The 24,155-nt window shown below is 41.8% G+C and overlaps 1 protein-coding gene across 7 annotated transcripts in view; it reads right to left on the reverse strand.

The window, feature by feature from the left end:
* EPS8 (EGFR pathway substrate 8, signaling adaptor) overlaps positions 1–24,155 on the reverse strand; it is a 124,340-nt gene that overhangs the window by 72,517 nt on the left and 27,668 nt on the right. For all 7 annotated transcript variants that reach the window (XM_084206694.1, XM_084206695.1, XM_084206696.1 and 4 more), the window contains exon 2: positions 19,160–19,307. The gene's annotated coding sequence lies outside the window, so the exon portion shown is untranslated. The remainder of the gene's footprint in view (positions 1–19,159; positions 19,308–24,155) is intronic.

The raw sequence follows: 24,155 nt of genomic DNA on the forward strand, positions 1-24,155 counted from the left end.
ATGACCCACTGCTCAAAGTCCCTTGAGGTTGTAGTGGTTCCTGGCAAACTGAAAACATTTTTCCTTCCACGCTTCCTCTCTGCTGTACAGCTGAGTGACCTTGGTGGTGGGAGGAGGTCAGAGTAGATGAGAAAAGAGTCTTTAAAAACACTGTTTGAGTTTAAATACAAATTCACATTTTGAAGACAAAGCCAACTTAATTAAAAACATTTAAGTCTTGCAACTTAAAAGAAGTTGCAATAGTTCCAAGAACAGCTATTTGAGACTCCCTGGCCCCCCAACAATCCCTTCCTGCAAGTCAAGGAAGCAACAGCATGAAGGACCCCAAAAACATCAAATTAGTGAAACAAAAAACAAACAAACCAACCAGCCCATCAAGGGAAAGGGGGAAGGAATGGGATGAGGAGATTGCTTCTAAATTCACAAACCTCCTCACTTTGTCCTGTATATTAAACACTGACATAAACCACTTTGAGCTTTTGCAGATCACTCTTAGGATTTGCTTTATTTGTATTTTTGTTCTTTCCCAGCCTCCTTTTGTCTCCTGTCCTCCAAAGAAGGAAAAATTGTCAATAGTATGGAAGTGAGTTCAGACAGCTTCTCCACAACTTGGAGAGGTGGCTTACAAAATTCTACACAGTCAGGTCCCAGCATTCTTTTCTTTTTTGACAGACAAGCATCCTTACTTTTATATTGACTGCTTTATCACTAAGAGAAACAGTCTCAAAATAATTTAAAGCTAAAGTTTACTCTATGCCACTCGTGCCATCTAGACTTGGGGTGTCTCACAATGAGAAGCTGGGCCAGAAGCCACAGAATATACATTAAATAAAGGAATATTTGCCCCAGACATTGCAATGCCAGTACTCAGAGGGGCTGCAGCAGCCTCCCAGGAAAACCTCTGCATCAACCCATGCCCACCTCAGCTCCCCTCATTGCTCTTGAACCTGTTTCTCTCTCTCTCTGCCCCCACAGCTACCCTCATGTTAAAGCATATTTTAGAAACTGGTAGCAATTATTCTTTCCAACAATCAGCCTCAAATCCCAGACCTCTTAGAGCATCCAGAGAAAATATTACTCCAGTGTAATTAATTCCCTCTATTTCCTCTTCCCATCATAACTCACTGCCCGTTTACAGCTGAGTTGCATCTTCTCATGTGCCTGCCAACAGTACCACAACAGACTTCTTGTACCTCTGGCCACTGGCTAAATGATAAAAATAAAGCCAAGAAAATTAACATGCACAAAAAATAGCAAAGCTAGGAATAAATTAAGTGTCTGGAAACTCTCTGCTGGTCTTGTGCTATGCTCCAGCTTGCTCCACTTCTAAGCAGACTGATGGGTATTTTAGCACAGGTACTTTATCAGCAGCTCTAGGGTGGCATAAAGGTGACTTAAACAGAAAGTTTGCCTGATTGATATTGAAATAATGGAGGAAATAAAGGAACTAACTTCTAAAAGCAGGCTTGAAGCACTTTTCCCGGATGCTGATTCTCCTCAAATAGGTTTCTACTTTTCTCCTGGAAGAGCACCAATCTCCAAAATAAATAAAGTAAATGCTTTGAGAGTAAAGTCAGTAGTTCTGGTCTGATAAATAGCAACATAAAAGCGGTACCTTTGCACTCAGCAGATCTGCTGCTGGTGTGCAGTCAGGAGCGATTGCTGCTGACTAGTGAGATAAACAAGGCTCCGCTGCTTTCATGCTTGTTTGAGGCAGGCTATCAGCACTATTGTTGGGCAGCAAACTGAATGCTAGTGTCTTCCATAAAAAGCTAAGTTCTTCATTAATTTCCAGTTGCATATCTGGACACTTTTTGCTGCCTCACTCAGGAACAGGTAATGGGATGCAGGGAGAACATCAGAGCACGCTTCGCTCCGCAGGAAGTTTATGATGCGAAAACGCTCAGGAAGGGAGATGGGTCTGAGAGATTGGGAAATGCTTCATGAAGAGCCAAGCAGAAATTCCTGCCTCATAAAGCTGCTTTTAAACAAGCACTTTCCAGATTCAAGAGCTGCAGTTTCTCTTTGTAGAGGGAAATCAAACAAAAGAAAAATCGGCGGGTTGGTGTAAAAGATAAATCGAGCAATTTTCACTGCCAGCATTCAAGGTCACGTGTGTAGGCTGTGGGTATAGTACATAAAATAAATAAAATTTGTGCATGAACACCAGCTCATCATTTCAAGGAGGAACATAGGCCAGAAAAAACTATTTGATTTTATCATGCTATCATAATATGACTAAATTTTAATTTACAGGAGTGGTTGGCGAGTGATAGTAAAAAAGGAAATTCTCAGGATTCAAACTTGCAAACCTTATAGAAACTATTAGGAATGATATGCTTGAAAGTGAGGGTCTAAAATATTTGAGTGTATTTTCACAATACTTAAAGTAAACAGCAGCAGAGTCTGCTCTTTAGAACTTCAAAGTCACAGAGATAAGGATGCTTCTGAAAGAAGAAACAGATAGGAAAAGATCTGCTCTCAGAGCTGCCTCTGAGAGGACTCATACAAAAATATATCACCACAACTTTTTTACCATTATCTGACTTGCAGCTCCTGAAAACTAACCAATTCTCTTAAATCAAGTACAGCATATAACATATTTCCATCTGGAAGTGCTTGCATCTCTCTTAGCATCTCGGTAAGCATCATGTAAGATGCTATTTCACATCACGCTGGCTTTTTTTTTTTTTTCACAAAGCCCACACAAAAATCATTATAGCAAGCCTGAAAATTCTCATTAAAAGCCAAGTAGTATTTTTCTCTTCTAGCTATGAAGTTCTGCCTCAATGAAGTAGTAAAGGTTTTAATAGGCTGCTTGTCTTAATGAACAGAGACTGAATTAGCAGGCAATGCCTATTCTAAAAAGGCTTTGCTAAAACCACTCCATTTGTGCCAGTAACTCTGTACGTGCTGTTGATTTGTCAGAGACATTTCATTTCATGACATGAAAGAACAAGTCAAGAACTTAGGTCAGGGAACAGAAGCAAATCCACTAAAAGTTTCACGCTGTTACTGATAATCAGAGCTTTTCGTTCCTTGCATATTTCAGATTTAAGAGGACGGTAGACATCAACAAAATATTTTCTTTACATTGAAAGACTCTGAAAATGGTGCCAAAGAAGATCAGAGGAACTCTCCTTTTTGTTGCATCTTGAGGTCAGACACTTTAAATAGAGTTTTTGGCACGCCATAAAATAAACTAAATCAACTTCTCTCAAATTCCTGGCCGTTTATAACCCAAGCTGCCAAGCCTTTTAGTTGTGCCAAGCTTCTGCAAGAATTAAATACTGCTCAAGTTAACCCAGATAAAAGCTGAGTCGTTATCAGGTGAACATCAGCAGAGCTGCCAGGGCCTGAGGCTCCCAGGAGCTGTCTCTGGGCCAGGACTGAGCCCTGCCCAAACCAAGGCAGCTCTGGGGAGCAGAGTGGGCTCACCTTCCTGCACTTATTTATCACTAGTGCTACGTTCTTCTTTACCCCTGAGCTGTTTGGGCTGCTCAGAGATGTGCAGAGTGAGGCTGTGCCCCAGGGAAGGCACCGAGAGGCTTGCAGAGCATCTTGATGCCATCACAGGCCTGGGAGGCACAGGAGAACAGGAGAAATTTGGGCTTTTTGTGGAATATTTGCTCACATACGTTCCAAACATTTGCACACCAGAAACGGTTATAGCAACTTATTTCCATGCATTTCATATGGTGATGCTTGGTTTAAAAATAAATGTGCTTTTTGGTGAGAAAAGCCATGAAAGCAAAATGCATCTTTATTCTACGGTTTCAAAGGTGAGAAAAACATTTCTAGCTGTCCCTCCCAAGGCAGGCTTGGGGTTATCCCTGCTCCTCTGAGACCTCACACCAACTGCAGCTTTGTTAGTCTGGGTGCCACATCCTTTCCCTCTGAAACATTTCACATCTGGCTTCTTTTAAACCTCCTCAATCCGGAAGGGCAGCACATCTTTCACCACGGGAGACAGACTATATCTCTCCATGCTTTGCTTTGCTTCCTCTCACACAAGGCTTTGCAAGCACATGCCCTCTGTCAGCAGGTGTCCTGGTTTAGGGCAAATTTGGGAGAAAACCTCCAAAAAGGGGCTCTTGCAGAAAGCAAACCCACACGGGCCCTCCCCCTAACTGGTTGGGGAAGGATTCCTCAGAGAGAAGTGGGAAGAACCTGTTTATTGAACAGGCACAGCACACAAAATGAACAGTTCTGGATGACAGCACTCTTTCACCACTCTGAAAAAGATGACAAATTCAGAAGGTCTCTTTTGGGAGTGGTCACTGTTATCAGTCCCTCTGGCACTGGGGCAGCTGCTGCAGCCACAAGGTGCAAACTCTCGGTGTTCCCAGGTCCCAGTCTGGAGCAGGTTTGAGTGGTTCCAAAACAGGGAAAGGAGAAACAGTCCAGGGAAAAATTCAGCCTGCTTAGCTAAACTAACTAATGAGCAGGAGCAAAAAGCCAGAGCAAAGCAGGGGCAAGAACAAAGCAAAAAGCAGAAGCAGCACCATGTACTGCCCCATCTCTGTGTCCCGCCAGCCGTGGGGGAGCGGCTGATAACAAACAAAACAAAACTTTCATCTTCAGAGCCAGTCCTGAAGGCACAGAACAGAATATCCAGCATAAGCAGAACACACAAATGGGGATACAAGCATCATAATGTCACCCTAGGATGGCAGGTAAGCATCAGGCTGGTCTCAGGAAAATGTCCCCTTGTGTCCCTGATAGCCCAAGAGCTGCACACTGTGCTCCTGCTTCACAAGGAATCAGCAAGATTTATACTTTTGTGCCAGTTCTTGTGACCCAGAGGGAAGATGGCAAACTTTCAGAGTTTATCAGCAAATGTTCCTTCAAATTTATGAACTGTTTCCTTGTTTGGGCTTGAGGAGAGGAATCTGATTAAGTGCTGGCATTTTTTTCACCTGCACAACTGCTGTACAGTTAGCTCTTGCGTTTGTGCACGGCCTTCATTGGGATCACACACCCATGATCTAATGGAGAAATACATCAGAAAGCTCTCACATCATCCACAGTGAGAGTTTTTTGGTCCAGTCCTAAAAGCAGCAATGTCTGGGCACTGCTGCATTGCTGCTTGTGCTGGTGCAGCCCTTATCCTGTGGCTGCACACAGATGTGACAGAGAATCCCCTTGGAAAGGGACCTGCCTCCAGCTCTGCAAGCAAACACCACCCAGTGCAGGATGGATTCTCACTGGACAGCTGCTGACCAGAGGGCATTGGTGTCACAGATTTTGTTACAAAGAGCTTACACAGAAATCACAGATCAAGAAATCAAATTGTTGGATAAACCCAGCACACAGCTGATCCAGCTTGTTAGAAACATTGAGGACATCAGCACTTCTGTTTCCACACTCCCTTCCAGCTCCTGGCCAGCATCTTCTGCACCACTCCCACTCCCCTAAGCAGCTCCCTCTGTCATCACCTTGTCCCCCACTTGCCATGGGCAGTCAGGAGATGAAGCAAGGCTTTGCACATGCAGTGATTATCCCTCCAGTGCCACCCCTCTGGGCTTTAAAAGTCCTTCTGTCACCTTCATTTCCAACCCTCAGCTGATCTCTGAAATCACAAAGTTCTGCATTTCAACAAACACTTCAGAAGCTTTGCCCTTTGCTACTCTACACAATCCTTTAGTAAATCTGAACAATAAAGTTTTGGAGAAATTATTGCTGAATATCTACAGGCCCCCTCACCCCACACCACTGCAAACAGATTCTCAAGGAGCTTTGGCTCTGGATAAGCAGCTTCTCCATTTATCACACCCACTGATATGCTGCAATGTTCTCATTTTGTATTTCTGTTTGAAAAGTTTTTAAAACTGTGTGTTCTAATTCATAAGCAGCGTGATAGTTTGGATGTGTCAAGCATTTTTTACTACAAACAGATTAAACCACACTTAAGCTCAGCTGTAAACAGAGATTTTAGGAGACTCTAACAACTCAGATAGCAAAATAAATAGCAATATTTTTTCTAGGCTAACCCTGATATTTGGACAGTTGTCTGGGATTTATGTGACAGGATGGTTACTAAAGTATTCACATCTGTGCATGCAAACTGTCACAAAATTACAATTCTTTTCCCTCCCTCCTGATTCAGATAAAAACAGGAACAACACAGGGCCTTGCAGCTCTCAGAGTTATCTCCTTGGCTGATCACAGAAGTGAATAACCAGGCTGATTTTCCATTTCCAGCTGAAAATGTGTAAGTGATTAACAGCCCCCTGCACTTTGATACAGTGCTGAAAGATCTCTCCTTCTGAGGCAAACACAGACCTCCTGTTTCTTTTTACGAGCAAAGGAAAGAAAAAAAAAAACAAGGAAAAAGGGATGGGAGGAGAAAGGGTGCTTTCAGTTTTGTTTCTGCATGTTTCTTCACAACTTAAATTTGCATACCTGGCTTTTCCTGAGAAGAGAGGGGGTGACTGGAAAACCACTACACAGTTAAAGAAAAAAAAGGTTAAAAATGTATTCATAGACTGTCTACCCAATACTACTCCTACAGAGGCTGCTCCAAGTCAGAGCTCCTTGGTGCTTTTTTCATGGCTGTTCTGCTGTGCTTTCATTCATGTGGTTTCCACTCCCATCACTCTCCTTAAATTATCAGTAAAACTCCAGAACTGAAGGACAACAGAGGAGGGTTTATGAAATGAAGGAAAGAGCCCAGCCTGGCCCCAGCTGGGAGTGCTGGCTCCTGGGGAAGAGGCAGAAACTCATTTCATGGCTTTGCATCCCTTGGGACTGAAAAGAAAAATAAAAGTGAAAGAGTTGAAATTTTAAAATCTAGCCTTTTCTGTTTTGCACTCCTTAATTATGTATTGAAGGGAATTCAGGCTGGATGAGTTTAATGTGCCAAATATCAGTGTAAAGCCCAGCATACAAAGTGTGGTAACAAGAAGGAATAAAAATTAACCTTCAGAAAGAAGGGGGAAAAAATAAAAAGAAAAATAAAGAGAAAAATAGTCAGTTTTCCCACATGTTGAGGTCCTCAATTATTATTCAGCTACTTGAAAACATCCACTTAGCCCATGGTCAGAACTTGCCTGTGGAAGCTCAGCAAGAGCTTTAGCAGCACACAATAAATAAACACACAAACAAAAATGAATGAAAGGTCTCTTTCTAAAGCAAAATAATTACAAGCACTGCTATAGAAAGTCTGATGAACTCCAAGTAGCATTATTCTTTCATGCTAAAGAAATATATACAATTTTAATTTTTTTTTTTTTAATATAGAGGAGTTGACAGTGCCTTTTTCAGGACAGGAGGAGAGGGAGGCTGGGTGCTGTGGAGAAGGCAATTGAAGGATAGAATAAATCCAAAAGTAGGACAACCATCAGCGCTGCATCTGAAGCAGTCATCACTGCTCACCAGGCTGCTGGAGCCTGTGCACCACTGAAACTGAAATGATATTAAAAGGCACTCAGACCCTGGGAAGCTGCACCAGGGAATCCTTTAATGTGGCTCAGTGTGCACAGCCCAAATTCAGGGTGTTTTAAAAATACACAGAAAAATTCTAAAAATCCTCTCACGCACATCAAGTAGGGTTGTTTGCCATTTCACAGTTTTGCTGATGAGCAAACATTAACACTCTATTTAGCACAAATGATGTAAAATAAAATATTAAGATATTGATATTAAACGTATTGAACTGTGCAAAATAAATCAGAAGAAATATATCAGGGTAAGGGGACTAAGAACTATTTTGTCTCCAAAAACTGGGGGGACATTCAGGCCAACTTACTAATTTTAAGAAAAACTTCAGGTTAAATCCTACTACAACTTATTGTAACCTTAAATGGAAAGTAAAATTTAAAATATTTCCTACTGCTATCAACTTCACCTCTTCTACCAAACCCCCAAACTTTAGTATCATTTTTAATTCAGAGTTCAAACTTTAATAATATTGTCCAAATACCAATGCAGGGTCCCCTGAAGAAATCATTCTACAGCAATATTTTTTGAAATACCACATCAATACTAAACAACAACACAGATCATGAAAAGTAGACTGTGAAATAAACGGGGGGAGGCATTTCAAGTGTAGCTTGAACCAGGTTTTAGGTTGCATTTAAGCCAAGTTTCTCTACTTAAATGCAAGGTTTAGTTGTTCTAATGCAGCATCTGCTTGCAAATCTATATTGCCCCTAAGCCTTAACCAAATGCTGAAGGTAGTTAGAATCAGAACCCTTCATAACTTCTGGCACAAAATCCTAACACTTAGGAAGGAAATCCTTGGGGTTAAGATTGTGTTGTCACATATAAAATCAACCTGGATTCTACTTTACTAACAAATTAAAACAGAAGTGTGTAAACTTCATAGTTCAGTATCAGTACAGGAACTTCAAATGAAGCCCAGGACAGCTGTGATAATCACAGTTTTATTATCCCAGAGCTATCAGAATCAGAAGGTCCACCCTGCACTAACTTCACTATCTACTCTGACAAATGACAATTAAAATAATTAAAATCCTTATACAGCAAACAACACATTCTTTCATGGTTTGTAACGCATTCTTTCAAACCTCCACCTCAAAAAAAAAAAAAGAAAAAAGCTTTAAGACACAGCCAGGCACTACTGACACCAGAGGTGCTGCCTCACCTCTTCCCTAAATGACAAATGACTTTGCATATCAGCAAAGAGATGCCATCGCCTTTGTGAGTCAAGTCTTGTCTGAGCTCCTTGGTTTTCCAAGGGCGTTAAAGGGGATTTCTTCCCTTTATGAGGTCAATGGTGGCCTTGTTCCTGGGGAGCACCTCTCCATTCCATTAGCATTTTACAGGGGGGGATTCCATCCCAAAAGGGAAGGGGAGAATCAGACCTGGCTGCTCAGAGGGGTTTGACTGAAGGCATCACAAAGTCTCCATCAGCAAAGCGCCAAAGCACCGAGCGTTTCAAAGCAGTTTTGCAAGGTAAACATTTGCACTTTTACTGCAGTCTTTTCAAAACCCCCAGGACCAAGGTCCATTTTATTGTGCCACAGGAGATAAGGACTTTTCAAAGGTGTGCTTGGCTACGTATTGTAATTTTTAAAGCATGGAACTTGAAAGAAAGGAAAAAAAAATTTCTATATTTACTAAGTAGCGCAAAAACTGTGGGAATTTCCAGCAACACAAATGCTACTTGCAGTGTTATGCTCACCAATCCAAACCTCACTGAATATATCCTGAAACACTGTTTACAATGAAAACCAAGCACATAAAATGACTATCATGTCCTATTTGCAAGAACCCCATAACATTTCAACCACGCCTATTCAATCCCCACCAAACTCATCCAAAGGTGTGGAATCTGCAGAGATCTACAGGAGATATAATGCCATAAATTAATATGTCATATAATAATGTCATATAATTTATTTTTTTTTAAATACAGGAGACAACCTACAGGACACATCATGTCATGCTCTATTATTTCAACAGCAAATGCAGCACCTGACACCTGAGGATGGGGCAATTCAGAACAGCAGGTGACAGGTTGGGTGTAATCTGGATGTCAGACAGGGCACAGCCTCCCCAAAGCTTTGCTTTGCCAAGTCAGACAGGTCTTGGGTACCAAGGCAGGAGATTAAAGGTTAAAAACACCTGGGAGCTGAGCTCACCTGTGTTGTTTTGAGGAAAAGCCCAGAGCAGACCACAGCTGCTCAAACCAAAGTGGAAAGTCAGAATAGCAATAGCTTTCAGGAACTCCTCCCACTTACAATCACCTAATCTTTAAAGTAAATTATAAATAACACCTGAAAGGTTTTGCTGTTTCAACAGCAAGGGTTTGTTTAAAGAATGGTAAGTGAGAAACAGTAGTGAGCCCAGTGAAAAGAGGGCAGAGAAAGCAATTCCCACTCACAAGTGCACCAGGAATTACAGAAAGCAGGAAATGATGGGGGAAAGAGAGGAGGGGAAAGCAGGCTGTGGCTTACAGCTCCTTGGCTAATTGTATTTTTCATGTTGATAATGAATTTTAAAAGCATGCTTAACTGTAAATATTTAAGTGAGGCATTGCTTTTCTAAATGGTCACATGGTAGAAAGATTTTGAGGTTTGTTCTTTTGTTGTGTTGTTTTGTGTTTGTGTGACTTTTGTTTTTTTAAGATAAGTAGTGATTATAAAGACATAGAAAGAGTTCTGGTCTGAATTCACTCCTCCAAACAAGAGTAAGAACCATGAGAAACATGAACCTCTAGAAGGAATATTCTACTCTTTTTCCCTTAAGTATCCAGAAAAGATTTGCAAGAACTATAAGAATAATTCATTTACACAAGAAGGAGAAGCCACAGTTTAATTTGAATGAGAAAAATTATGGGAAACAAAGAAAAAATGAGTCCATCTTTGCAAGGCATAACCATAATGACTCATGTTTGATCCATTTGCTTTCTTATTTTGGGTTTGCCAGCAGCCAATGCTCCATGGTCAATCACAACATAAAGCAGAAGTGATCCTTGCTGAGAATTTTAGATAGATACAGTCTGTTCCTAATGCTGAAGGAGGATCAGCATGGAAACCAAAGTAATCCCTTCCTTTTTAAAACAACTTGCTCTTTTAAAGTAGGGAATAATAATAATAGTAATAGTAATAATAGTAATAAATAAAATTAATAATAATAATAATAATAATAATAATAATAATAATAATAATAATAATAATAATAATAATAATAATAATAATAATAATAATAATAATAATAATAATAATAATGTTAAAATACCATTCCTCTTTGAAGCCCTGAACTGGTGCTTGCAGTTCAGTGTTATAAAACTGTACATGTGTTTGTGCTCAGCATCCTGAACTTTTCCTTTTCACAGAAGGAATATGCATTTCCTTCTTTACTATACAGTGTATTTTCCTGCACTTCACCTCTATTATAGGAATTATTAGCTGCAACCAGCTGTACCTTCCTCCCAACAGGCCAAAGCTCCTGGTTTCCTGAAACTCTTTGGGGAGCACACCCCATTCATAGGAATAGTTCAGTACTGTCTAAGCTGAATCAGATCCCTGTTTATCACCAATTAAGTCTACCAAGAAATTAGCACAGCAGCCTCCTCTTTTGTCCAAAATAATCAGAGGTCTGAGCATTCCCAGGTTGGTCCATGGCTTTGCAGAGCTCTGTGTCTCCCACCCTTCACTGGTGCATGGCTGAGGTTGGATGCTGGAGGACTGAAGCTCACTCTGCATCTGCAGCTCCTTTACACACGCTGCATGGCTGTAACCCAGAGTCCCAAGTGGGTGCTCTAATCTGAATAACTGTATTTTAACACTTAAAGGAAGATAACAAGATACTGCTAAGCAATAGCATTCCTCTGCTAAGTTCTGTCATTAAACACATGCAAGAAAAACAATGTACTCCACAGGAAAAGTTTAAAAAGAGCATGTATTGACTCCTTCTGTTAGCCATATTTTCTTAATGCAAGCCAACATCAATCAATCAATCTCTCTGCTCTAAGTGCAATTCTCACCTCTCCATGTGGAACACGTTAATGAGTTTCCACTTTAAAAAAAATCATCTCTATTTATCAGGTACACAGAAACAACAGGCTTCAGTCTTGCTTTCTCTGTGTTAAAGAAAAGCTAAGGGTTCTTCTCTTACCATAGGATAGCAGACACAAAATACAGCTCACAAACCCAGCGTGGGTGTTCTGTCTTGGTGTATTACTTTTTTTTTTTTTTTTTTAATCCTCTCTGTGTTTCTGCCAGCACTGAATTTAGTGTTAATTGAAAAGTGCTGGCTCAGCCCTGCACCAGGAATGCAGCAGCAGTGCAGCTGCAGCGCTTGCAAAAAAGTGAGATGGAGAAATTTATTGCAGGGAAGCAGGGGTGGACTTCCCCCCCTGCACCAGGTCTGCTGCAGGTGACAGGAGATGTGACCCAGTAAAGGCTGGGCTCTCTGGAGATCACTGCAGAGCCTGGAAATAAAACATGGCCCTCCTGCAACTTCAACAAAAGTTTTACAGTGGCAAAGGAAGCTCTGCTCCTCCAAGAGAAGCTGCCTGTCTAAAGGTGATGTAATGAAGATTATATTAGTGGGTGAATAAGCTTCTGGGAACAAGGAATGCTTTTGCCTGGAGCTGTACACACAAGCCAGCACGAACACAGTCCTCACCACTAAAGTCTTGGTGAGGAGCAAACTGGGAGAAGAAAACCAAGAGAAGTTACCCCTGGATGAGATTAACATATTTCAGGCCATGAATCAGCTGGCTCCCATATCCAGTGTGTCATTTACAGAGACTGTTACAGACTGAAGAATTCACTTAAAATTATGAGAACTATTATTGCAATCAGGAAACAACCATTTGTTGGGCTGAAATGTTGCCTTCAATGCAGTTTGCTAAACAGCTTCAGGAGATACATTTTGCTCATCTCTACTTGTAAATGACTATAAAATATGATGCATGCATACTAGGGGGAAAAACCAACCAACCAAACAATCAAAAAAGCAGTGTGGTCTCCTTTTGCTGATTTGAATAAAACACCTCTTCTCCTCTTCAGCTCATCCTCTGAAGAAAAACTCTGCAACCAAAAAATTTAAAGAACTGGTGATCAGGTGGAAGGGTCTGCATTAAAAACCAAGCAGCAACCAGCAGACATGAGTTCTACAAAGCTCACTGCAAGTCAGCTCCTAATTTCAGTCCACATCTCAACAACTCCCTGCATGTCAGTGCAGAGGTGCTGCTTGTAACCACTTTGCCCTGGGCTCAGCAGGCTGGATCACAGCTCTGCAGATGAGGCCACAGGGGCATCCCAGAGCCCATCCAAGCCCTCTTCATTTAGGTTTGTCCTTTTCTTTTTGGCAAACAGCAGCCAGATACTGCTCTGGTGCAATCAGGTCTCCTGACAATGTGAAGCTCACACTTTAAAGAGCCCACTGACAGATGGATTCAATTTAATGTATGAGTATGAACAGCTGCTCCTGATCACCAGCTTGCACAGCACACTCATACATCACAAAATATTTCAAAAGGCTGAGCTGAAATGGAACAAATGAATTTGAAGGAGCATGGGAGGTGCTGTGCTAGACTTGGAGAATGTGTCAGATGTAAAAATCACAGCTATGGGACTGCCATTAATTCATTCCTGTGAATGCTGGCTCCACTCTGTTAGCAGCATTCTCCAGATTCTCCCAAATCCAGGAGGGCAGCCTGAGTAAGGTATTAGAAGATGTAATTAAATACTCCTTGCTGAAGGTGATTTTAACTAAGTCAGTCACTAAAAGGAGCTGAGAGTTTCAAGATGACAAGCCTCAAACCACTGCTGGAAGGAGAGGAGGTTATTTCCCCAATGTTCTAACTCAGAAAGAAGATCCATCAGTGGTGCAATGGAGGGACAGGGACCTGCCTTTGCCACCTTCATCTTAAACACTCTGAGAGGCCTCACTGCTTTTAAAAAGTTCTCATCTTCCTCTTTGCTCCTTCAGTGCCAAGAACAAGGCACAGCCTGACAAATGAAACCACCCATTCTGAAGGTCTGTGAGGAGATGGAGAGCTGACACAGAGCTGAGTAATTCACATTCTTTTTTTTTATAATTTCAGGAATTATGCATCACAAATAGACATTTTAAACATCACAGTGTTTGTCATGGCCACTGGATCATCTCTGAGTGACTCAGTTTTTCATGGAGCATTTCCTATGGGTTGTGCACAGGGCAGCTTCGCAGATGTTGGATACCAGGGTTTTCTATGCAGGGAGGAAAATTCTCCATGAGCTGCCTCAGGTGGCAATTCATCCTTGCCAATTCCTGCTAGGGTTTTCTAGGAGGGGGAAAACAAGTCTCCAAGACCTTTTTGAAGTCAGTTCTTATCTAGAAGCGATACTTGCAGCATCTTCAGTCACCTGTATCATCCAAGTATGCTTGTACTTGTGTGAGTTCGTGAGGAAAGCATGTAAGGCTTATGTAGAATTCCAAATTTCACACACTTTTGTATCACTATGTGGTTGTTAGGTCAGATTTTTGCATCTTAGTATGAAAAGCACACTTCTGTTTTGAGCTGCAGAGAATTTATCAATAATTTGTTGTAACACTTACTGATTAATAGGAAGTAGAATGAAACATAAGTTTCCTCAGTAAATAAAATGTAATCTTTGCAATGGTAGGGGAAAAAAATAATAAAAGAGGGGACTTTTGGATAATAATATTTCCCTCTTTCCTTCTACAGAGTACCTCTGCCAGTCTCTTGCTCTGCCTGCTCTCCTTCCTCAAGGGCAGGTAAGGACACCAAGCTCAGGTGTCATAAGCTTGCACAAATAAGGCACAAAATGAGGCACCTCAGCTCCCCTGCCACACCAGGGAGCAAAAGCACTGCTTGCCATCACCCAGGCTCCTGCTGGGGAAGCAACCAGGGGAAGTGATGAGGAGATCTCTGCCATGTCAATAACCAGCTCTAACTTATTTTGGGAGCCCAATCCCCCACCAGGGTACATGCTCCAATGTGAGGGTGAGAAACCCCAAGCTCTGTTTGATCAGCCAGAGCCAGGCAGGCTCACACACCCTCTGCAAAGGTTATTCATCACCACAGCAACCTCCAAACAAAGGTGGGAGCCAAGTCAGACTGGCTGGCTTCACCCAGCCCTGTCCCTCTGATGGCAGGGGGCAAAGGTGCTCTCCACCTGTGCCCCAACGGGGACTGAATTGGGTTTGGTTTATGTCACTGGAGCTCACAGTTCCACTTGGAGCACCCCAGCCTGCGTGCCCAGACAGAGAATGGCCACGCTGATGCATTCAGCAATGAAATTCCTCTGTGACCCCAGATAAGAGGAGACAGAAGGTCCCAATTCCTGCCTGCCCTGCGGTGAGGCAGTGCCAGGTTCCGTGACACACCACTGCCACCCCACCCTCTCCACGTGTCCCCAGGGACCAGGAACAGCTGCTGTACAATAAACACCCCACTAAAGCCCAGAAAACCCCAGTGAGTTTGGCCACCATGCTGTCCTTCCTCTCCCTTCTCCACTTCTTTTATTCACATCCCCTCTCACTGCACATTAGCGATTTTGGATATGCCACGAAAATCCAACCAAGACAATGTAATAATTGCAGGCTCAGCACAAATGAAAAGCAGAATGGGTTTTTTACCCCCCCTAAATCTGGAGAGAACAAACCCTGATTCTTCCCCAGTCACTGGAGGAAAGAGATTATGATCATTTCTGAACCTTTCCACCCAGCAGCCAGGAGGAAAGAGCAGAGTCTGTGATGACAAGCTGTCAACACTCGGCGAGCAGCGTGGCTCTGGGTTGTGACACTCAGCTTTCCCCTGCAGAGCCAGGCTCGTGGGCACCAGCAGCCCTCACCACATGCAATGACAGCCCTGAAAATGCCCAGATTTCTCTACCTGTCCTAAAGTACATCCCCCACCTGAGCAGCCAGGTCTCAGGATTTGAAAGATAGGGTAACCATTTGTTCTGAATTACAGGATTAAAAAAAAAATAAATAAATCCAATGGTTCTGAGGAATTTTGTTTTTTAAATCAAAGCCACAGGTGATTGGAGCAGATAATAAAATCTCATTATCTCTCATTTACTCCTGTCAAGAAATAGAAGGTGATTTTTGCTGTAGTGAAATCATCAGGAATACCCATTCAGCTCCAGTGTTTTTTGATCTAAGCAAAATTTATGCTAACAAAATGGTGGTTTGATTTATGCCAATGGCTTAAGCTATCATTTTTCTTGAGTTTCAAAAGTCATTGGTAGCTAACCATTAATCCTTTGCAGGCTTATGATGGTTTACAATTGCTGTCAGTGTGTTTCAGCACCCAACCACCTCAGGGTCCACTGAAGTAAGACAAGTCATAATGGTTTTAAAGTAAAAGATGGTTGAATTAGAATGGATATAAGGATGTTTTTTGCATACACTGAAGGTGGTAAAAGAGATTACCCAGAGGAGTGGTGGGTGTTCCATCCCTGGAAATATTCATGGCCAGGTTGGATGGGGCTCTGAGAAACCTGGGCTACTTGAACATGTCCCTCTCCATTGCAGGGGGGCTGTACTAGATGGTCTTTAAAGATCTTTTATGATTTTATGATAATACTGTTCTGACACGCTAATTAACAACCAGAAATTAATTTTAAAAAATAAGAAAAAAGTGTAAGAAAATTCAGCTTCCAGGTGAAAGTTCAAACTGCAGTTTCAAAACTGCACTTGCAGGTAGCAGACAGTAATGGGGCAGAATTGCAAGCAAAGTGCAAAGCACCACTCAACCCCAAGGGCAGGACACTCCCCAGACAGCCTGCACTTGAAGCTCTGTGCTCTGCTCTACAGTGCTCTCAGAAATAGGAAAAAAAAACCAAAAACAACTGAAACAGCAAACTAAAAACCTGCCTTGGAGCTCACACGCATTTCTTAAGTGCAGCCACGGACAAACCCCTGGAACTGGATGTGCTCAGAGCTGTGATGGATGTCCCAGCACAGCCACCACCTGGCCTGATAAGCAGGCACTGGCTTGACTCAGTCTTTCCTTGTGAATAAAGTGAATTTTCAAAGCACCTTCCTGGTGATGTGCAGCTCCAAAAGGAACCTCTCCACATGGAGATGGTTTCCCACCCATGTCACAGGGGAGCAAAGGTTTTTGCCTTCTCCCCCACGCAGGCATTCCACCCTGTGAGTCAGACTGACACCTCAGACACAGCACACAGACATTTGTCCTAAACTGGTGTCCCCCTGACCAAGACACAGTTGTGCTTCTGCTGGAATTTTCTAGCTGCTAGGAAAATCTAAGTTTTAATAGTTGAAAATATTTACAAAGAAAAATGCAGTTCACCTACCCAAGTGACAATAATTTTAAATAGAAAAACCACTGCTTCAATAACTGCCTTGCTTTCTCTATTTCTACACACCCTGAAAATCAGCTGCAACAACTTGAAAACCTCTCTCCTCCAAAGCTGCTGCTGTTAGCACTAAAGGTGCTGTATTATTTACGTGCTGGGGTTCAGAGTTCTCCAGCAGCAGAAAGGAACTGCATCAACCTTCAGTGGTTCCCAAGACAGCACCTGCCATGCATGAACTGAAGCAGGAAAAGCAGCAGCAGTAAAAAGGAAAGGAACTTAAGGACAGGTATGTTCCAACTTCTTTTGTGACAATTGCTCCAAATTTGTTTTCCTAAACTTTCCACTAATTAAAGCCTACTTATTTTAGTCTGGCTTAATAGCCTAGTGGACCTTGAAATAATGTACCTGTGTTCCTTGCTCTGCCTTTGCCCCCTCTAGCATAAAGCAGAATTACCCTCATAATTTTTCAGGCCAGGGTGATTTTCCAGCTCTGTTGCTAATCAAGGTAGCATGTACAGCTCAGGACCAGCACTGACCTTCCCACCAGCCTTTTTATCAATATGGCAAGAACCTGAAAGAACCCTGGATGCATTTTACCCTTCCTGCACCCATCCTTACAGGGGGCTCCTCCTGCTGCTCCAGAAGAGACCTTCAGGTAGTTCTGCCTAAAGCACAAAGCCTCTACTCTGATATTCATAGGACAATCCAGCACCTGATGCTGAGCTGTGTCATGCTGATGCTTTAATGGGAATTTTTCCATGTCTAGAGGGGCTATCTCCCCCAAATTCCACAGAGAGTTTTAAATTATTAGCTACAGCTAAGGGCACATATGTTGTTTTTAATAGCAAACGTGTGTTTTACAGACCAGGCTGCATCTCATCAATAATTCCTTGGTGCCACATTCCCAAGAAAACAGCAGTCAGCCCAGCATGGCAATCTTGAATAAAGCAGGGGGTTACAAGGTGTAAGGCAGCTCTCCACACATTTGCTGTCAAAGGATCACAGCATTTCAGCTGCTGCAAGAAGCAGATTGCCATTGTTTTATCAAGGAAAATCACAGATTGGAAAAGCTGACTAGAAACCACCTTCCCCTAAAATAAAAGTAATGGTTAGCTATTGCCTTTTGTAGAGAGGTTTTGTCTGGCACTGAGCTGGAAACAGGATCACTCAGAGGTCAGAACAAGCTCACTCTTTTCTTTGCACAGCATCTTCAAAAGGAAGCTGGGGATGAAGTTTGTCTGCACACAGAGATTTAAACAGGAAAAAAAACCCAAATCCATGCACTTACATAAAAGGCTTTGGGCAGTTCCATTTTCTATTCAGCTGGAAAGGGAGTGAACCAGCACGCACACACATTTTTAATCACCCTCGTGCTGACAGCAGCCAGTCACTACTTCTGTTATCAGAACCCCACAGCTTGGATTTCCAGGCTATGGAGCACTAAGGAACAGGGTATAAAATCTCCCCTGGTTAAAAAAAGCACAGTGATATCATCTAGTGTAACACACAAATGCTACAGAATTGAAGTTTGGCCTCACCAGGACATTACTCATTCAGTGGAGGGAGAGGGGAAAATAATCCACAAACATACAAACAAACAGTAAGGATTTCCTAAGATTAGCTGGCAACCTGGACCACTCTCATATTCTCTGAGAAAAATGTGTATTTTATGATTGGCTTTTTGCAAATATTCAAATGAATATTATATATGCTATGTTGGAAAGTTATGCTGTGTTAATTTTCTTAAGTGGTAGGTTAAATATAGTTTTAGGCTTTAGCATAATGTTAAAATAGAAACTATGTATGTGAGATATTTTTTTAAGAAAGGAATGAGGTACTCACATCAGATAGCAACCACAGGACACCAAAATCTTCAAGAGAAAGAGAATTTATTGCTCTCTTATCAAAAGAAACTAACTTCTTGCCACCTTGCTCAGCCTTGAAGATGCCATTAGGATTAAGAGGAAGCTGACACTGACACAGACAGAATCCTGTGTTTGAATGGAATTGATGCATCAGGTATGAGGTGTGTGAATATGCAACAGGTTATTGTTTTTAAGGGTTAATCTTCTGTTAAGGTGTGTCCTTTTTTGGACTTATTTTGCCTAGAAAGGGATGCCCTGACTGTCTTTAACTCTTTGGTCTCATTTTGTCCTAAACCCTAATTGTCCAAATTTTTATTACTCTAATTATATTGCTATTTCTATAACCATTTTATTGCTATCAAACTTTTAAAATTGTAAAAACAAGTGATTGGTGTTTTTCACATTCTCTAAGCCCATCAGTCACACTCTGGGAAAAACAAGTGAGGCAGGCCAGTCTGTGCATCCAGAAACAGAGTTTGTAACAAATGCCAGTGGCTAAAGAGACAGAGGGGAAGGAGAGGAGCTGTGCCTTGTACAACTCACCAGTGATCACTTGTGCAAAATCCACTGGTGCAAATGCCTGGGCTTACAACTTCAGCCTGGGTAGATGCTGTCCCTGCCTCTGCTTAATTCAGCTGGCTGGCATCTCTGCAGAGGCACTCAGAAGGCAGCTGCCCAACAGGACAAATCGCTGAAAAGCAGAAAAGAAACAGGTTCAGCTTTGCAATTCCGCTGCACGTTACACAATGAGTTCAGCTTGCTGATCCCTGACTTCTTAAAATGCGATTTCCCTCAGTGTGTGACAGGGAGAAACACAGTTCTGCTTGGAGTTCATCCCCTACTGTCAGTGGGAGTTTCCTAAATACCAGTAGTGCCAAAGAGAACTCCTCTGTACAGCTAACAGGAACCCCATGGTCAGGATAACTGAACAGCCTCCACCATAAACCCCTCACATTTTGTTACATCTCAGTTTTGAATCTGATATTCAAGACATTCGTCCTTTTTTATTTCATGCCTTTATTCATATCCAACACTTCATTCTAACTTAGCTGTAATAGGAGTCACTTCCAGTTTCATAACTGCACTGCTCCAGGCACTGACCAGTTCTTCAAATTTTACCAAATCTGACCAATTTACAGCAGAATTTTCTTATTAATTACTCTCTTTAGGCTTTATTTTGGCATTATCCCAATCCTGCAGCTTCTATGAGAGGTTCCATTTCCTCCCCCTTACAAGGCCATTTACAATAAATCCAATTAAAATTAATTAAAACATACAGATCAATTTGAGAACGAGGAAGAAGCAGTACCAAGTCAACTCCAGTGAGTTGGGACAAGTGACAATAGGTCAGTGCAACCAATCTGAATCAATCCAGTGGCTGCAAATTAATGTAAAAATGAAGTGGTACATTGGGCTAGTTTTTATACTAAACCTTATCAATATTCCCTTCAAAACATGGATGAAGTTGGAAAAGGGAAGGGGGGAAAAAAAAGGGAAGAGGGAAAAAAAGGGAAGGGGGGAAAAAAAAGGGAAGGGGGGAAAAAAAAGGGAAGGGGGGAAAAAAAAGGGAAGGGGGGAAAAAAAAGGGAAGGGGGGAAAAAAAAGGGAAGGGGGGAAAAAAAAGGGAAGGGGGGAAAAAAAGGGAAGGGGGGAAAAAAAGGGAAGGGGGGGAAAAAAAGGGAAGGGGGGGGAAAAAAAGGGGAAGGGGGGGAAAAAAAGGGAAGGGGGGGAAAAAAAGGGAAGGGGGGGAAAAAAAGGGAAGGGGGGGAAAAAAAGGGAAGGGGGGGAAAAAAAGGGAAGGGGGGGAAAAAAAGGGAAGGGGGGGAAAAAAAGGGAAGGGGGGAAAAAAAAGGGAAGGGGGGAAAAAAAGGGAAGGGGGGGAAAAAAAGGGAAGGGGGGGAAAAAAAGGGAAGGGGGGGAAAAAAAGGGAAGGGGGGGAAAAAAAGGGAAAGGGGGGAAAAAAAGGGAAAGGGGGGAAAAAAAGGGAAAGGGGGGAAAAAAAGGGAAAGGGGGGAAAAAAAGGGAAAGGGGGGAAAAAAAGGGAAAGGGGGGAAAAAAAGGGAAAGGGGGGAAAAAAAGGGAAAGGGGGGAAAAAAAGGGAAAGGGGGGAAAAAAAGGGAAAGGGGGGAAAAAGGAAAGGGGGGAAAAAGGAAAGGGGGGAAAAAGGGGGGAAAAGGAAAGGGGGAAAAAGGAAAAAGGAAGGGGGAAAAGAAGCTCCTGGAGCAGCAAAGGGTCATAATGATGCTGAGGGGTCTGGAGTGCCTCTCTCAGGAGGAGACTGTGGGAGCTGAGCTTGGTTAGTCCAGGAAAAAGAAGACAGAGGGGATCTCATCAATACACATAAACATCTCAAAGGGGTGCCAAGAGGACGCTGCCAGGCTCTTTTCCGTGGTGCCCAGTGACAGGACGAGGAGCAGGGGCCATAAACTAAACCACAGTAAGTTCCACCTTAACACAAGGAAGAACTTCAACATAAGGAAGAACTTCACACTGGAACAGCTGCCCTGGGAGGCTGTGGAATCTCCTTTTCCTGGAGATTCACAACCCACCTGTCCTTGTGTAACCTGCTCTGGGTGACCCCTGCCTTGGCAAGGGGGTTGGATGAGATGATCTCCAGAGGTCCCTCCCAACTCTAACTAATGACTGTGTGTGATTCTGTAAGAATTCATAAAAAAAAAATTAATTGGACAGACTGCACCTCCTTCCTTTCCAATAGTGACTTATAATCTCAGTAGCTTCTTGCATAGAAATGAATTCTTCTCAGTAGAATGGAAGACTAAAGAATTCTGCTAAGAAAAGGAAGCAGCAAACAGTAGCATGCTCATTGTTTCCAGGCTCCTTATCTCAGAAATTTGCTACAGGTTTTGGGATTCTCATCTGAAAGCCAGTGTAAAACAGAAAAGGAAAAAACAGATTTCACTGGTGAGTTTCTGATCTCCTCCTTGCTGATGTGATTCCTCTGTTTGCTGCCCTGGACATGAGCACAGTTAATGAATAATGACTGTGCAAACAAAATATCAGACAATGATGGGAGGGGGAGGGAAGGGTGAAATGATTGTGTGGGAGGCTCAGATTGGATTTGGCAACAATTAGATAAATTGATGCCTTTTTAATGATAGGAAAAGGCTTTTCTAGAAAGATAAGACAGACATGACATTCAAAATACTTTAGTCTTTGGATTTAAATGTATGGAAATAGAAAGTTCAAAAGGTTGGGTTCTTCATTGTGTTTCCCTTTGATGTTAAAAGCATAGCTCTCAAAACTTACATCCAAACGTGTGTGCAAACCCTCAGCTCAGTTCTAAGCTGTTACAGGACAGATTTGATTTGCTTTTATCACTCTCTAGGAATATTATTTACTACATGTAGGACTGCCTCCTACAAGGTACAGGACATCTTTGTTTTCCCTTCCAGCAAGAGCCCAAGCCAATAGAAGTTACAGACATTTGAAAAATCAGTACAATAATTTATTATCACCACTTAAGATCCTCCCCTAAGTGATTCCACCAAATATATTATCAAAAGAGGGCACCAGAGATTGCTCCCTGTTTGACTAAGGTTGCACAATGCACATTTCCTTCTTTGCTGTTACTCCCAATTCTGGCAGCTCCTGCCAGATTCCCATGTGTGAGAAATGCCTGCTACAAGCACATGAAATGCATTATCCCACTACTCCTTTAGTAGCACAGAGTACCTTAAAATGATTTAAGGACAAAAAGCCTTATAATGATATCCTTTAAAGAGTTAAAAGGGAAAAGGACATTTCTCAAAAAAACTCACAATTCCTCAATTACAAAATAAATAAAAACCTCTTGCAGTTTTACTCTGTGCCTCTACAGCTCTTTTTCCTTAACATCATATAAATATGATCATTTCTACAGTGAGATACAACCACTTCTAAATAAGTGCTATTACATAAACCACATTTACTAAAATTTATCATCTCCATTATTTAGCATCTTCCATCAGCAGATCTCAAATAGAGTTTGGAAGATTTAATTGTGTTAAACCAACTACCACTGCAGGTGTACCTTCCAAAGTGAGAGCACAATTACACATGGCAGGATTTATCCAGGAAATATGGACTGTGATACTTAATCTTGCAAAATAACAGAGAGAAAATTTAAAGTAAGGTATCTGCAAAGAGTAGTGTGTGTGCCAAAAGACTGTTTGTATTGGTTTTACAAGGAGTGGACAGAATGTTCTTTTCCAAAGAGCCACTAAACAAACTTCCTGAACCAATGTGAGTTTTCTTTTTTGCTTGTATTTAATCCAAGTAAATGTGGCTCAGCCAAACTTAATTTAATAAGAAGGGGAAAGAAAAGAATCAATTAGTTTGGCATAACCTTGTCTTAAAAAAGTACAGTCACATGCTTCAGTGGGAGGGGAAGTGGCCACCTGAACAGATCTAGAACCACTGCTACTCTGGGAAATTACTAATAACAGTAGGAAAAGGCTTTTTTGGCTATTTTTTGGAACATTTCTTCCATAGCATTATAAGTAGCTGTAATTAACTCTCTTCATTCTTGTTTATTTTTTTTTTTTTTCTGTTTTTAATATGAGTCTCTTGATGCACACCAGCAGGGTTTGAGGATGTGGGGAAGAGAGAGGGAGTGTGTGGAGAGGGCAATGCAGCATGCAGGAACAAGAAATCATCACAGAGCAGTTTATTTAACAGCATGTTTTGTTCCTAAATCAGCCATTTATGTAATCTAGGAAAAAAATTAAAAAATAAAAAAATAAAACCAAACTAAAGAAATCCAAAACCAAGAAAAAAACCTCCTCCAAGTTCAGCTTTCACCTCTTTTGGCCTTTCAGGAGCTGATGGGTAAGTGGACAAGGAAAAGCCTCTTTGCAAGGCAAAGATAAAAGCATTGCTGGTAAGGTCAAAGGAGACAAGATATCCTTTAATGTGCTGCATCTGTAATCCCTGTCTTAAAAGTACTAATGGATTTAAAATTAAAATATATAGCACACCCTGCACCCCATGGGGAGATACTGAGACCCCCAAAAAACATCTCAATGTCTAACCCTGCAGCAGCTCTGCTTGCATGTACATCTGTGAAAGTTTCTTGGCTAACAAAAATGCTCATTTCACCTGACACAATGCAGCATCCAGCATCTCTAGAAGTAGAGTTTTTCCCAATGTACCACGGAGAGACTGGTCACATTTGCCACACAAATGCCCATCCCTTCTCTCTCTCTGATGGGTGAGGTGCTGCATCATTTTGTCAGAAGGCCAAAAGAAAAGGAAGCCTCCACACCACTCATGTACGAGTCAGACACTTAGAAGATTATATTCAAATTTCAAAATGCTGCACTGTAATTCCACTATAGAATAGCCATCCTAAAGAGATGGATAAAATACCACCCAAGAGTGGGATGGATACAAAGACAGAAATCTGAGGAGAAGATAACAGAACTACAAAAGGTTACTCATGTTACTTATACTGCTGCAAAGCTTTGTAAATCCAGCCTGGTGCCTAAAAGTTGTCCACCTTCATTGCCATAGGAGTTCAAAATCACTATGAATTATTATT

This window comes from Fringilla coelebs, assembly GCF_963513975.1.
Source record: "Fringilla coelebs genome assembly, chromosome: 5".
Lineage (NCBI taxonomy): Eukaryota > Metazoa > Chordata > Aves > Passeriformes > Fringillidae > Fringilla > Fringilla coelebs.